Raw genomic sequence first — 11,120 nt, forward strand, 5'->3', positions numbered from 1 at the left:
AATGACTGGGGATCTCAATCCTTGTGGCTTAAGGTTTCCCCCTCTTGAAACCCAAAGCAGATCTGAGATGAAGAAGGATCGTGTCCCAGGCTTCTTATACATTTCCAGCAGCCTTTCGGCCTGAGAAAACAATAGGCTTAACTCCTTCTCCCGAACATCCTGGCAATTAGCATAGAGTAATTTATCCATTAAACAGTTCAGATACAGGTTACCACAACCTTCAAAGAGACACATAGACAATAATACTATTTGACTCCAGTGTCTTCCTAAATGCTAATATTCCTTTTTTGATCTTTGAATTAAAACTACAGCAATAGACACGACCTGTTTGCTTACATCCCAAGCCCTGAGCAAACACCTCCCCTTCTACCTCTAACAATGCAGACTTGCATTTCAAAGCTCTATTCATTTACACATCTTGCCAACCAGTTCTTAAGCTTCACCCATGGGTCAGGTCAGTTGGTGAGGTGAGTTAATTAACTCTTTCTGGCCCTGCCACCTTTCAATGAGATATTATATTACACTCATAACGTCACACCTGTCTCCAGCCAACCCCTGCTGCATCCCCCTGCCTGAAGCCAGCCAGTCCCATACTCCTGTCTCCAGCTCTGCCAACCCCTGCTGCACGCCCCTGTGGCCCTGCCTGAAGCCAGCCCGCCCCACATTCCCCTGTCTCCAGCCAGCCCCGCACCCCTTGCCCTGCCTGCAGCCAGACGCTACCTCCAGTCAGCCCCTGCCCTGCCTCCAACTAGCCCCATGTCCACTGCTGCCCTGCAGTTCCCAGGCCAGTAACCTGCACACCTGCTTCAATGAGGGGGGCAGGAGGCAGTGGGGGTAAGGGAGCTGGATGAACGGCCTCAGGAGGAAAGGGGAGACCGAGAGAGACTCAGGAGCAGTAGAGGGGCACTGATGAGGACTGGCCAGTGTTGGGGAACCCTACCGAGGTACAGGGGAGCTTGTGCAGAGACCCCTGGGAAGAAGGGGAAGAATCTTCTTCTGAACCAAAAGCTGAGGGCTGACCCAGGAGGGGGGATCCTAGGATCAGGGTAGGACCTCCAGGGAGGCCAGGATGGGGGACTGCTGGGGGAGTTCTGTGGCAGGAGACCTCACCTGGGGGAATTGGAGAAGCGTCATGGGAGAGGCAGGCTTCTGAAGTGGGTCCTGAGAATGTGTCCTTTTTCTGGCTGCACCCAGGGGAAACTGAGGCAGGCGCACTTGCTGTGCTGCTGGAGGGCACTTCGCACCGGCTGCCTTTTCCCAGGCTCTTATGACCCAGTGTCACTTTGACAAATCAGTGATAAGAGTACAGTACTCAACTGAGGTACACCCTACAAATCCTAGTGTAATTCACCAGCCCGACTCAAAGGAACAGTTCTCCATGGATCTGTACAGATGTGAATGAGGGAACAGATGCCAATCCACTTCTGTGCCGCTCCACCTAAGTCGTTAAACTACCTAGAGGACCTCATTAGACCAAGAAGGCAAAAGCACCATAAAACCAAATGCCCTTTGCCAGACCAAGCAATGAAGTCTCTGGATTGCTTTCAGAAAACTGCTTTTCACGTTGCTTGTGAGATGCAGGAGACCTTCGCTGCTCCTGAGCCCTGACACATTGGGCAGTCCAGTTCCTCCACTGATTGCAGTTGCTCACGAGTTGTGGGGCTTCTTCACAGGTGATGCCAGTGCATTCAGCATGGACACTCTTCTGCCATGTCTTCCTCACGTTTGTTTCCTCGCTGGGGTGGACAGTTAAAGGCTTGCTTAGCATCTGCCATCCAGTGTCTAGGTCCCAACCGCACAAGCCTTTTTTGTTGATGATATTTTCTAACCTGTCCTGCTCTGCAGCTCCCTTCCTCTCACGCTGGTTGTTTTGTCTTTCCACAAAATGTGTATTTGCAAATGTACCATTTGGATCATTCGGGCACTGCAGGGTCAGCACTAGCACTTAGTCCATATGCAATGTAATGATTTCCACGGGCTGTTGGAACAGCTTTGGGGGAACATGGGGCTACTTCTAGAGATAGGAGCAAGTGAACCTAGAAGTTGTATCAACCCAGCAGCTCAGTAAAGGTGGAGAAGCAGCAGATCACTAGCGATGGGCTTATAATTATTTTGAGCTTTGGTGGCATTGGCTGGCGTGAATTGCTGGAGATCCCTGACTTAGAAAAGAGGACAGTTGTTCCAGGCCGCTGGGAGCAAACCACCCATCTGTTCCATGGAGCACTTTCGTTGTCTGGTGCCTGCTGGGCGCACAAAACACTGAGGCAGGTTGGGGAGAGAATGGCAGGTTGGGGAGAGAAACACCTAGCTGCTGAGCGTTGGGAGCAGCTGTTGAATGAAACCACACAGGAGTGAAGGCATAGGCACAGACTTCGTGGGTGTTCTAGGGCTCAAGTGAAAAAAAGAGGGGGTGCTCAGCACCCTCAGGGCCTGATTAAACTTTTGCAAGCCCTGGTGCCCAGACTGTGGCCCCGCGATTTAAAGGGCCCAGGGCTCCTGCTGCCACTACCCTCCAGGGCCCTTTAAATCATCTCCGGAGCCCTGCTACTGGAGCCCTGGGGTACCAGCAGCAGGGCTCTGGTGGCTATTCAAAGGGCCTGGGGTGGTAGAGGCAGCAGAAGCCTCGAACCCTTTCCATAGCCACCAGAGCTCTGCCACCGCTACCCCAAGGCTCCTGCAGGCTCTGGAGGCTATTTAAATGGCCCGGGCCCTTTAACTTGTCCTCGGAGCCCTGGGGTAGCGGCAGTGGGGATCCAGTGGCGATTTAAAGGGCCTGTGGCAGTAGCTGCAGCAGGAGCCCTGGGCCCTTTAAATCACCACCCGAGCCCCACAGCCACTACCTCATGGCTCTGGCAGCAGGGCTCTGGCAGCAATTTAAAGGGTCTGGGCTCCAGCCTTTTAAATTGCTGCCTCAGGAAACCAGTCCACCTCGGTATGGCGCATCAGCTCTTTCCAGCAGGGGTGGTAGGTTTGTAGAAATTTTAGTGGTGCCCAGAACCTGCCCCTGCCCAAACTCTGCCCCCCCAAACTCCACCCCCCACCTGCCCAAGACTCTTGGAGGGAGTTTGGGTGTGGGAGGAGGTCTGGGGTGCAGGAGGGGTGCAAGATGCAGGCTCTGGGAGGGAGTTTGGGGATGGGAGGGAGTTTGGAGGGAGGGGGTATAGGTTCTGGGAGGGAGTTTGGGAATGGGAGGGGGTGTGGAGGGAGGGGGAGCAGGGGTGAGGGCTGTGGGGTGACGCTGGGGGGTGGATTTGGGATGTGGATGGGGTTGAAGGGTTTGGGGTGTTGGAGGGGACTCAGGGATGAGGCAGAGGAATATGGTGCAGGAGGATGAGGGTTCTGGCTGGGGCTGGAGTTGAGGGTTTTGGGGTGTTGGAGAGGCTCAGGGCTAGGACAGAGGGTTAGAGTGCGGGGAGATGAGGGCTCTGGCTGGGGGTGTGGGCTCTGGGGTCGGTCAGGGCTGGGGATGAGTTTGGGGCACAGGCAGGTTGCCCTGGGACTGGAGGCAGAGAGAAGGACTCCCCCCAGCCCTCTCCTTGCTGGCAGCAGCGAGCTCTGGGATAGGGACCCCCTTCTCCCCCCTACAGCAGCACACTCACCCCCCACCATCACTGCATGTGCTCCTAGGGCCCCCCTCAGGTCCAGGAATCCCCCTCGCCTCCGCTGTGGTGGGTACCATGCCGGGGGGGGGGGGCTGCTATCACATGTGCACCTCCTCCCCGCTGCCACCCCTCACTGTAGCCTCACTGGGGCTGCCCCTTGCCCAGCGTGGGGCAAGAGCAGTGATTGCGGGCAGCGGAGCGGCTGTACTGGTGGAGGGTCCCACTGGAAAATGAAAGGGTCCAAGGGGGAAGGGCAGACTGCCCTGGGATTAGTGGAGGGGGCACTAGGACCCCGTGGCGGCAGTTAGTGCAGACAGGCAGCATGGAGCAAGGGAGAGGGAGAGACAAACGCTCTGCTCCGGGACCCAGGGAGGTGCATGGGGGCAGCAAAGGGGGGCCGGGGCACACTCAGGGGAGGCAGCAGGTGGGGCCTGGGGGCAGACCCGGCCCCGAGCATTCGTGGAGCTGGGCTCCCGGACCTGCAATTTTGCTGGAGCCAGCAGGAGGAGTCAGAGAGGAAGAGAATGCTCCAGTTTCTTGCCGGTAGCTACTGCACCTTGTCTTACCGGTCCCCCTTACCGGCTTACTTTCACCCCTGGGGAGGAGGCAGAGAGGAGCACCCACCAGCAAAACAAAAGTCAGCGCACGTGAGTGAGGGGGTTGTTGTGTGGATGGGGGTGTGGTGCTAGGAACGCTCCAGCTGTTCCCAGCCCAGAGAGAAATAAGGGTTGTGTGTGGAGGGGGAGATAGTGAGGATGTGGCAGATGAAGGAGAGATGTGGGGGCCATGGGAGACATTCATGCACCCCTAACCATGCCCCCACTGATGCCCACAAAAAGGGTTAATTATATGGAGGAAATATCTCCGTCCAGCCTGCTGTCCCCCAGCACTCGGCAGAGAGGATGAGCGCCCAGCGGCAGAGGCAATGCCAGGCTCAGCCAGCAGGGGGAGGCAAAGGGCAGCGTCCAGCTTCCTTCGTGTGCCCCGCACTGGCTGCCGATGGAGCAGGGGGTGCTGAGATCTGCAGCCTCCCTGGGCCTGAGGGAAAGGGAGGGCAGCGGTGGAGCTCTCCAGAAAACACTTGCCGTGTGGCAGGAAGGAACAGTTGACTGGGTCCCAGCTTATGGTGGAGGGGCAATGACCGCAGAGCTGACATCCCAGCAAATCATTTCCACTGAACATGAATAAATGTTCCTAAAAGTGGCATTGCCACAGGCTCAGCTTTGGGTGGGTCTGGGTGCTAATGGGATGGGCTGTGGCTCCTCCGTGGCTATACCCCTCTGTCCCACTGGTTGCATTGCATTCTGCTTTCTCTTGCAACCGAGCCTGCTGTGTTTAGAACAGCTGTCTACGAGATCGAGCCCGCTGCATGTGAAGCAGACCCTTGGCACCAGCCTGCACCCGATGCTCACATCTAGGGTATTAAATGGGAAATCAGTGGGATAACCCACTCCATGCAAGCAACAAGGCAGCTTGGGGTAGCTGCTAGGTAGATGGCCACTCGCTGTCCAGTTCAGCCATTACTCAACTCCACAGTCTGCTCAGGCTGACCCCAGTCATGGGACTGCACATTAATGGAAAACAACACAGCTGCACGTGCAGCCCTCTAACACCATCCTGGTTGTGAAAAAAAGATAATTGCAGCTAATATCAGCAATAAGAGAAGGATCCAGGTCTGATCTGTGCAGCATGGCCAACCCCACATAGGCTAAAATTGTGAGTCAGGTCCCTGCAAAAATCATGAGTTTGGCTTATAATATGATGATATTTACAAAATAATAGATGTTGTCTTTTTTTAATTTGCTTTCCGGTGTTGGTGTGCTTTGGGGTCACATTTTCAAGCTTTTTTCTGCAGCCACACGTGCTAGAAACATATTGTCATTTAAAAAGAGAAAGTTGAGAGTCTTTCGCAGTCATCTGCCTGCAGGAGCTGGAGATTTAAGAAAAATACCAAATGTCTCATGAGCGTCGCACTAAAATCACAAGAACTGGCAACGGTGTCTATGGATAGCATCAGCGGGAAGCAGGGCTGGCTCCAGGCCCCAGCGTGCCAAGTGCGTGCTTGGGGCGGCATGCCGCTGGGGGTGCTCTGCCGGTTGCCGGGAGGGCGGCAGGCGGCTCCGGTGGACCTCCCGCAGGCGTCCTTGCGGAGGGTCTGCTGGTCCCGCGGCTCCGGTGGAGCATCCACAGGCACGCCTGCAGGAGGTCCACCGGAGCCACGGGACCGGCAAGCGGCAGAACGCCCCCCGCGGTGTGCCACCGTGCTTGGGGCGGCAAAATTGCTAGAGCCGGCCCTGGGGGAAGGCTCCTAAGCTTTGATCCATTAAATTAAGAGGTTTCAGAGTGGTAGCCGTGTTAGTCTGTATCAGCAAAAACAATGAGGAGTCCTTGTGGCACCTTAGAGACTAACATGGGGGAGTTCCCCCTTTTTTTGGACCCTTTAAGAAAGGGGGGGGGACCTAAAAACAAATGTTTTAAATTTTGGTGGGGCCCCCTCCAATACTTCCCTTTTTGTTGGGGCTTAATAAAAAAAAACCCCAACTGCAGATTTTTTTTCAGATTTTTTGCCCCATGGAGTGGGAAAAAAAAGGTTTTTGAAAAACAGGGAAAAAAGGGGGGCAGGGAATGTTAAAACATTTTTATAAGCAACAATTAATTCCCTTCTGGCCCCCTTTTTTGGGCAAGTTTTTTTTTTTGAAAAAAACCTTTTTAACCCCTCTTAGGGGGGGCCCCCCCCTGGGGGGAAAACAATTTTAAACGGGGGGTGGGGGAAAAAAACCACTTTGAAAAGGGGCCAAAGGGTTTTTTGTCCCCAAATCTTTTCTTTTCCCTTTTCTCCAAATTTTTCTTCTTTTTTGGGTTTCCCTTTCCCAAAACAACCCCCCAAAAATTGGGCAATCAAAGGGATGGGGGGTTAAAAAAAAAGGGCAAGCCCCCCTCTCTTTTCCCCCGCCCCCGAACCCCCAAAACAACTGGGGTGTGGGGGGGAAAAAAAAGGGGGGGCCCTTTCGGCGGCCGTTTTGAAAAATGGGCTTTGAAAGGGCCCCCCCTGGGGTTTAATTTTCCTTTTTTTTTGGAAACCTCAAAACCTTCAAACTCCTATTAATAAGGGTCTCCGCTCCAAAACCCAAGTTTTATTTTCTTTTTGGGGGCCCAAAACCAAAAAGTTTTAAAAAAGGGAATTTTTAATGGGGAAAATGGGAGGAATTTGGGGCCCCCCCCCCTTTAATAGGGGTTTGGAAAAATTTAAGAAAAAAGGGGGCCTTGGGCCCTTTTAGAAAAGATTCGGTTCCGGGGGGCCCCCTTCAAAAACGGGGTTTATTGGGTGATTCAGTTTGGGGGGGGGGGCTCCATGGGTTTTTCTAAGTGTCTTAGTTGGCCAAGGGCCCGGTTTTTTTGTTCCCCAAAAGTTGGGGAGTGGGCCCCCCCCCCAAGGGGGTCGGGGTCCTCCCGGGGAAAAAGTTCGGGATTTTGGGGGGTTTTTTTCCCCAATTATTTCTTTCAATTTAATTGAAAATTTCTGGGGAAGGGGGATGGGGTGTGCAAAACTTTGCCAAAAGCCCTTCCTCAAAGCCAAGTTTTTTTGCAAGAAAAAGATGAAAAAAAAAAAAACCCCCAACCTTAAAAATGGGGAGGAAAGTTTTTTTTTTTTTTTGGGGGGTTAGATATACGCTGGGGGAGGGTAAAGGGGACATAAGGGATAAAACAGGAAGGGGGAAAACCTTACCAAGAAAGGGACCCAGGAACAAATTTAGAAAGAAAAATTGGGGGGGCCCCCCAAAAAGGAACAATTTTCTGGGGGATTGAGAAGGTTTTTTCAACCAACAGGGGAAACAAAGTTTTTGGGGGAGGCCAAAAGAGGCCTTTTTGCCAAACTTTTAGGGAAAAACGGGAAGGGAAAAATTCCCCAGGGGCCAAACTGGGCCCCCTAAGGAGGGGGAAAACTAAAGCGGGGGGGACCGAAAAAGTGGGGGGCTTTAAGGGCCAGCCCCAGCAGTTTTTCTGACAAAAAGGAAAAAAGGGACCCTAAGGGGGGGGGTTACCAGGGTGGGGATTTGAAAAACAAAGAAAAAAAAAGGGGCTTGGGAAACCCCAATTGAGGGTCCAAACAGCGTGCCCCTTGGGTTCCCCAAGGAAAGGGGGGGGGGGGTTTAACGGGAATTTTTTTGGGGGGCCTTGTTATTAGGTTAAAGGAAAAAGGGGGGCATTTTTTTGCCAAGCCAAAGAATTTGGAAAAGGGGACCGTGGGAATTTTCATTTTTTCCCCCTTCATATTTTTTGGGGAAACAGAAAAATGGGTTTGAGGAAGGCCTCCCATTTTCCTTGGGAAGTTTCTAACGCTGGTTGTCCCCCCCCGTGTTTTTTTGCCCCCCCACAAAACTGTTTGTAGAAAGGGGAAAGGATGGTTTGGAAAGGTGAGGCCTCATCTGGAGTACTGTGTCCAGTTTTGGGCCCCACACTGTAAGAAGGATGTGGAAAAATTGGAAAGAGTCCGGCGGAAGGCAACAAAAATGATTAGGGGGCTGGAGCACATGACTTATGAGGAGATGCTGAGGGAACTGGGATTACAGTAACTCCTCACTTAACATTGTAGTTATGTTACTGAAAAATGTGATTTTAAGCGAAACAATGTTAAGCGAATCCAATTTACCCATAAGAATGAATGTAAATGAGGGGGTTAGGTTCCAGGGAAATTTTTTTCACCAGACAAAAGACTATATATATATACACACATGCACACAGAGTATAAATTTTAAACAAACAATGTAATACTGGTACACAGTGATGGTGATTGTGAAGCTTGGCTGAGGTGGAGGATTCAGAGGGTGGGATATTTCCCTTACTGCTAAATGATGAACTAGCAATTGGCTGAACCCTCAAGTGTTAACTCTCTCTCTACACAAGGCAGCAGGAATTGAGGGAGATATGCGCATTTCCCTTAAGTACACTGCTTGTTAATTAGATCAGCTTGCTGCAAGCTCCCTCCGTCCTGAGTCCTGGTCTGTCCCCCCTGGTCTATGGAAGATGGGGTAAGCGGGGTGCAGAAGCAGCAGGGAGGGGGACACCCTGACATTAGCCCCCCTCTTGCTCCCGCACAGCAAGCAGGAGTCTCAGGGAGCAGCTCCAAGGCAGAGGGCAGGAGCAGCATATAGCAGTGTGGGGAGGGACACAGCTGAACTGCAGGCAGCTGCTGCACAGGGAACTTAGGAGAGTGGGGAGATGACAGGGGGCTGCCGGTCCACCCTGGTTTCATGCCCCACCAGCTAGCTGCAACAGGCTCCTCTCCCTGCAAACAGTAGACAAAGCAGACGCATGTTCCCTAATTGATCAGCAATGTAACAACGAAACAAGCTTAACCAGGACGACTTTAAGTGAGGAGTTATTGTATTTAGTCTGCAGAAGAGAAGAATGAGAGGGGATTTGATAGCTGCTTTCAACTATCTGAAAGGAGGTTCCAAAGAGGGTGGATCTAGACTGTTCTCAGTGGTAGCAGATGACAGAACAAGGAGTAATGGTCCCAAGTTGTAGGGGGGAGGTCTAGGCTGGATATTAGGAAACACTATTTCACTAGGAGGATAGTAAAGCACTGGAATGGGTTACCTAGGGAGGTGGTGGATTCTCCTTTCTTCGAGGTTTTTAAAGTCAGGCTTGACAAAGCCCTGGCTGGGATGATTTAGTTGGGAACTGGTCCTGTTTTGAGCCGGGGGTTGGACTAGATGACCTCCTGAGGTCTCTTCCAACCCTGATATTCTATGATTCTATGAAATCCCCCCAGTTTCACTTGGGCTCTATGTCGCCTGCTCTCCGGTGGGCAGCGCTGCTGGGAACTTTCTGCTGCTCCTTGACCTGGTGACATAATCTGCACCGCTCAGTTTTCACTTCCAGCCAAAGCAGGCCAGGTTTTTCCTTGTGACCTGCTGGCACTGACTGCGCCACCTCTCTGCCCCGGGCCAGGCAGGCAGGGAAGAGATGGAAACCGAATCCAATGCCCGTGCCCCAGTGCCAGGGAGTGATTCCCGGCTTCCAGGAGCAGCCCACACTGGCCCCTCCCTTGTCACCCAGCTGGGCCTTTGCAGTTTCGTTTCTCTAGTGAATGGAAAATGAAACTTAGCAGATCAAAACTGGGGAAACCCTTAGCTCTGCTGCTGCCGGTTAAGGTGGCCTTAGGGATCAGCTCCAAAGTGCTCGGCCAGGTGCTCGTCTGCCCTGCCCCAGGATACTAGTGCCCCCCATTCACTAATGGCACGGCAGGCTGCCCTTACCCTCCCCTTCCACTCTAGCCCTGGGCCTCTCCAACTCCCCAAACTCCTCATCCCCCCACACCCTAATCCTCTGCCCCAGCCCTGAGCTGCCTCCTGCATCATGAACCCCTCATCCTCAGCCCCACACTCCAACCCTCTGCCCCAGCCCTAAGCTCCCCTCCCACCCCCCAAACCCTCAGCCTCCCAGCCCTCATCCCTGCACCACCTCCAATACCCAAACTCTCTCCCAGACCCTGCACACCTCTCCTGCACACCCACCCTCTGCCCCAGCCCGGAGCTTCCACCCAGCACCCAAACTCCAGCCCAGAGCCTGCACCCCAGTCCCCCTCCCCCACCCAAACTCGCTCCCAGAGCCTTAGGCAGGTGGGGGATGGAGTTGGGGGGGCAGAGTTGGGGGGGCGGGTTCTGGGCACCACCAAAATTTCTACAACCCTGCCACCCATGATTCTGCTAATCCCAGCTCCTGGGTGTTATGTGCATGGGATGTGGGTCCCACCTGCCCTGTGCATACAGCCGGGGGTCATGGATTCAGAGATTCATTTACTGAACTCATTTAGTCTGACCTCCTGTGTCACACAGGCCGGAGACCTGCCCCACATTAATTCTTCCAGCAGATCCAGCAGCAGTTCTGTGACTGGATCGTGGCCCCCTCATCCGACCCGGCTACAGCAAACTTGCTGAGCTGTCTCCCCCATCAGCTTTGTTCAACGCACACAGCCCCGCCAGCTTCCTCAGCAGGGCAGTGCATTGTGGGAGAATCTGGGCCACACTTCCATAGTGCCTCAGTGGGGACAGCGTACCTGGCAGATGGGGACACACAGCGGCACCAGCAGCATGTGGGTCAGTGCACGCTGGGATATCTGTGGCACAGGGAGCTGGGAGTGTGTCATGGACACGGTTATGGGGGGAGGCTCATTTACACGCCCAGCTGAGCTGTAATCAACCTGCTGACATGTTACCGAGTGCTCACCTCTAGGCTGAGCTGGAAAGGCACAATCCAGGAGGAGTAATGTCCTGTATCAAGCCAGGAGAGGGCGCTGTATGCAAGGCAGGGGGTGTGGGCTCAGTGAGGGAAGCAGAGGGCTGTAGGGTGGGGACTGTGCCCAAGCTAAGAGGGACTCTGGCCCAGCCCAGTGCAGCCGGCACAGAGGTCTAAAAGAGGGATTTTTACACCATGTTTCAGCTCAGCCAGCCTGTGGGACAGCCAAGGCCGCGGGATGCCCAGATGATGTGGTACAGACCAGGCCATTAATGT

At 53.6% G+C, this 11,120-nt stretch overlaps 1 long non-coding RNA gene across 1 annotated transcript in view; it reads right to left on the minus strand.

Annotated features, from left to right (window-relative positions):
* Positions 1-10,730, minus strand: part of LOC142047829 (uncharacterized) — a 15,256-nt gene extending 4,526 nt beyond the window's left edge. The window contains exon 1 of the long non-coding RNA XR_012657092.1: positions 10,666-10,730. This is a non-coding gene — a long non-coding RNA (uncharacterized LOC142047829). The remainder of the gene's footprint in view (positions 1-10,665) is intronic.
* Between the last annotated feature and the right edge of the window lie 390 nt (positions 10,731-11,120).

The sequence above is a fragment of the Chelonoidis abingdonii genome, chromosome 16 (assembly GCF_003597395.2).
Source record: "Chelonoidis abingdonii isolate Lonesome George chromosome 16, CheloAbing_2.0, whole genome shotgun sequence".
Lineage (NCBI taxonomy): Eukaryota > Metazoa > Chordata > Testudines > Testudinidae > Chelonoidis > Chelonoidis abingdonii.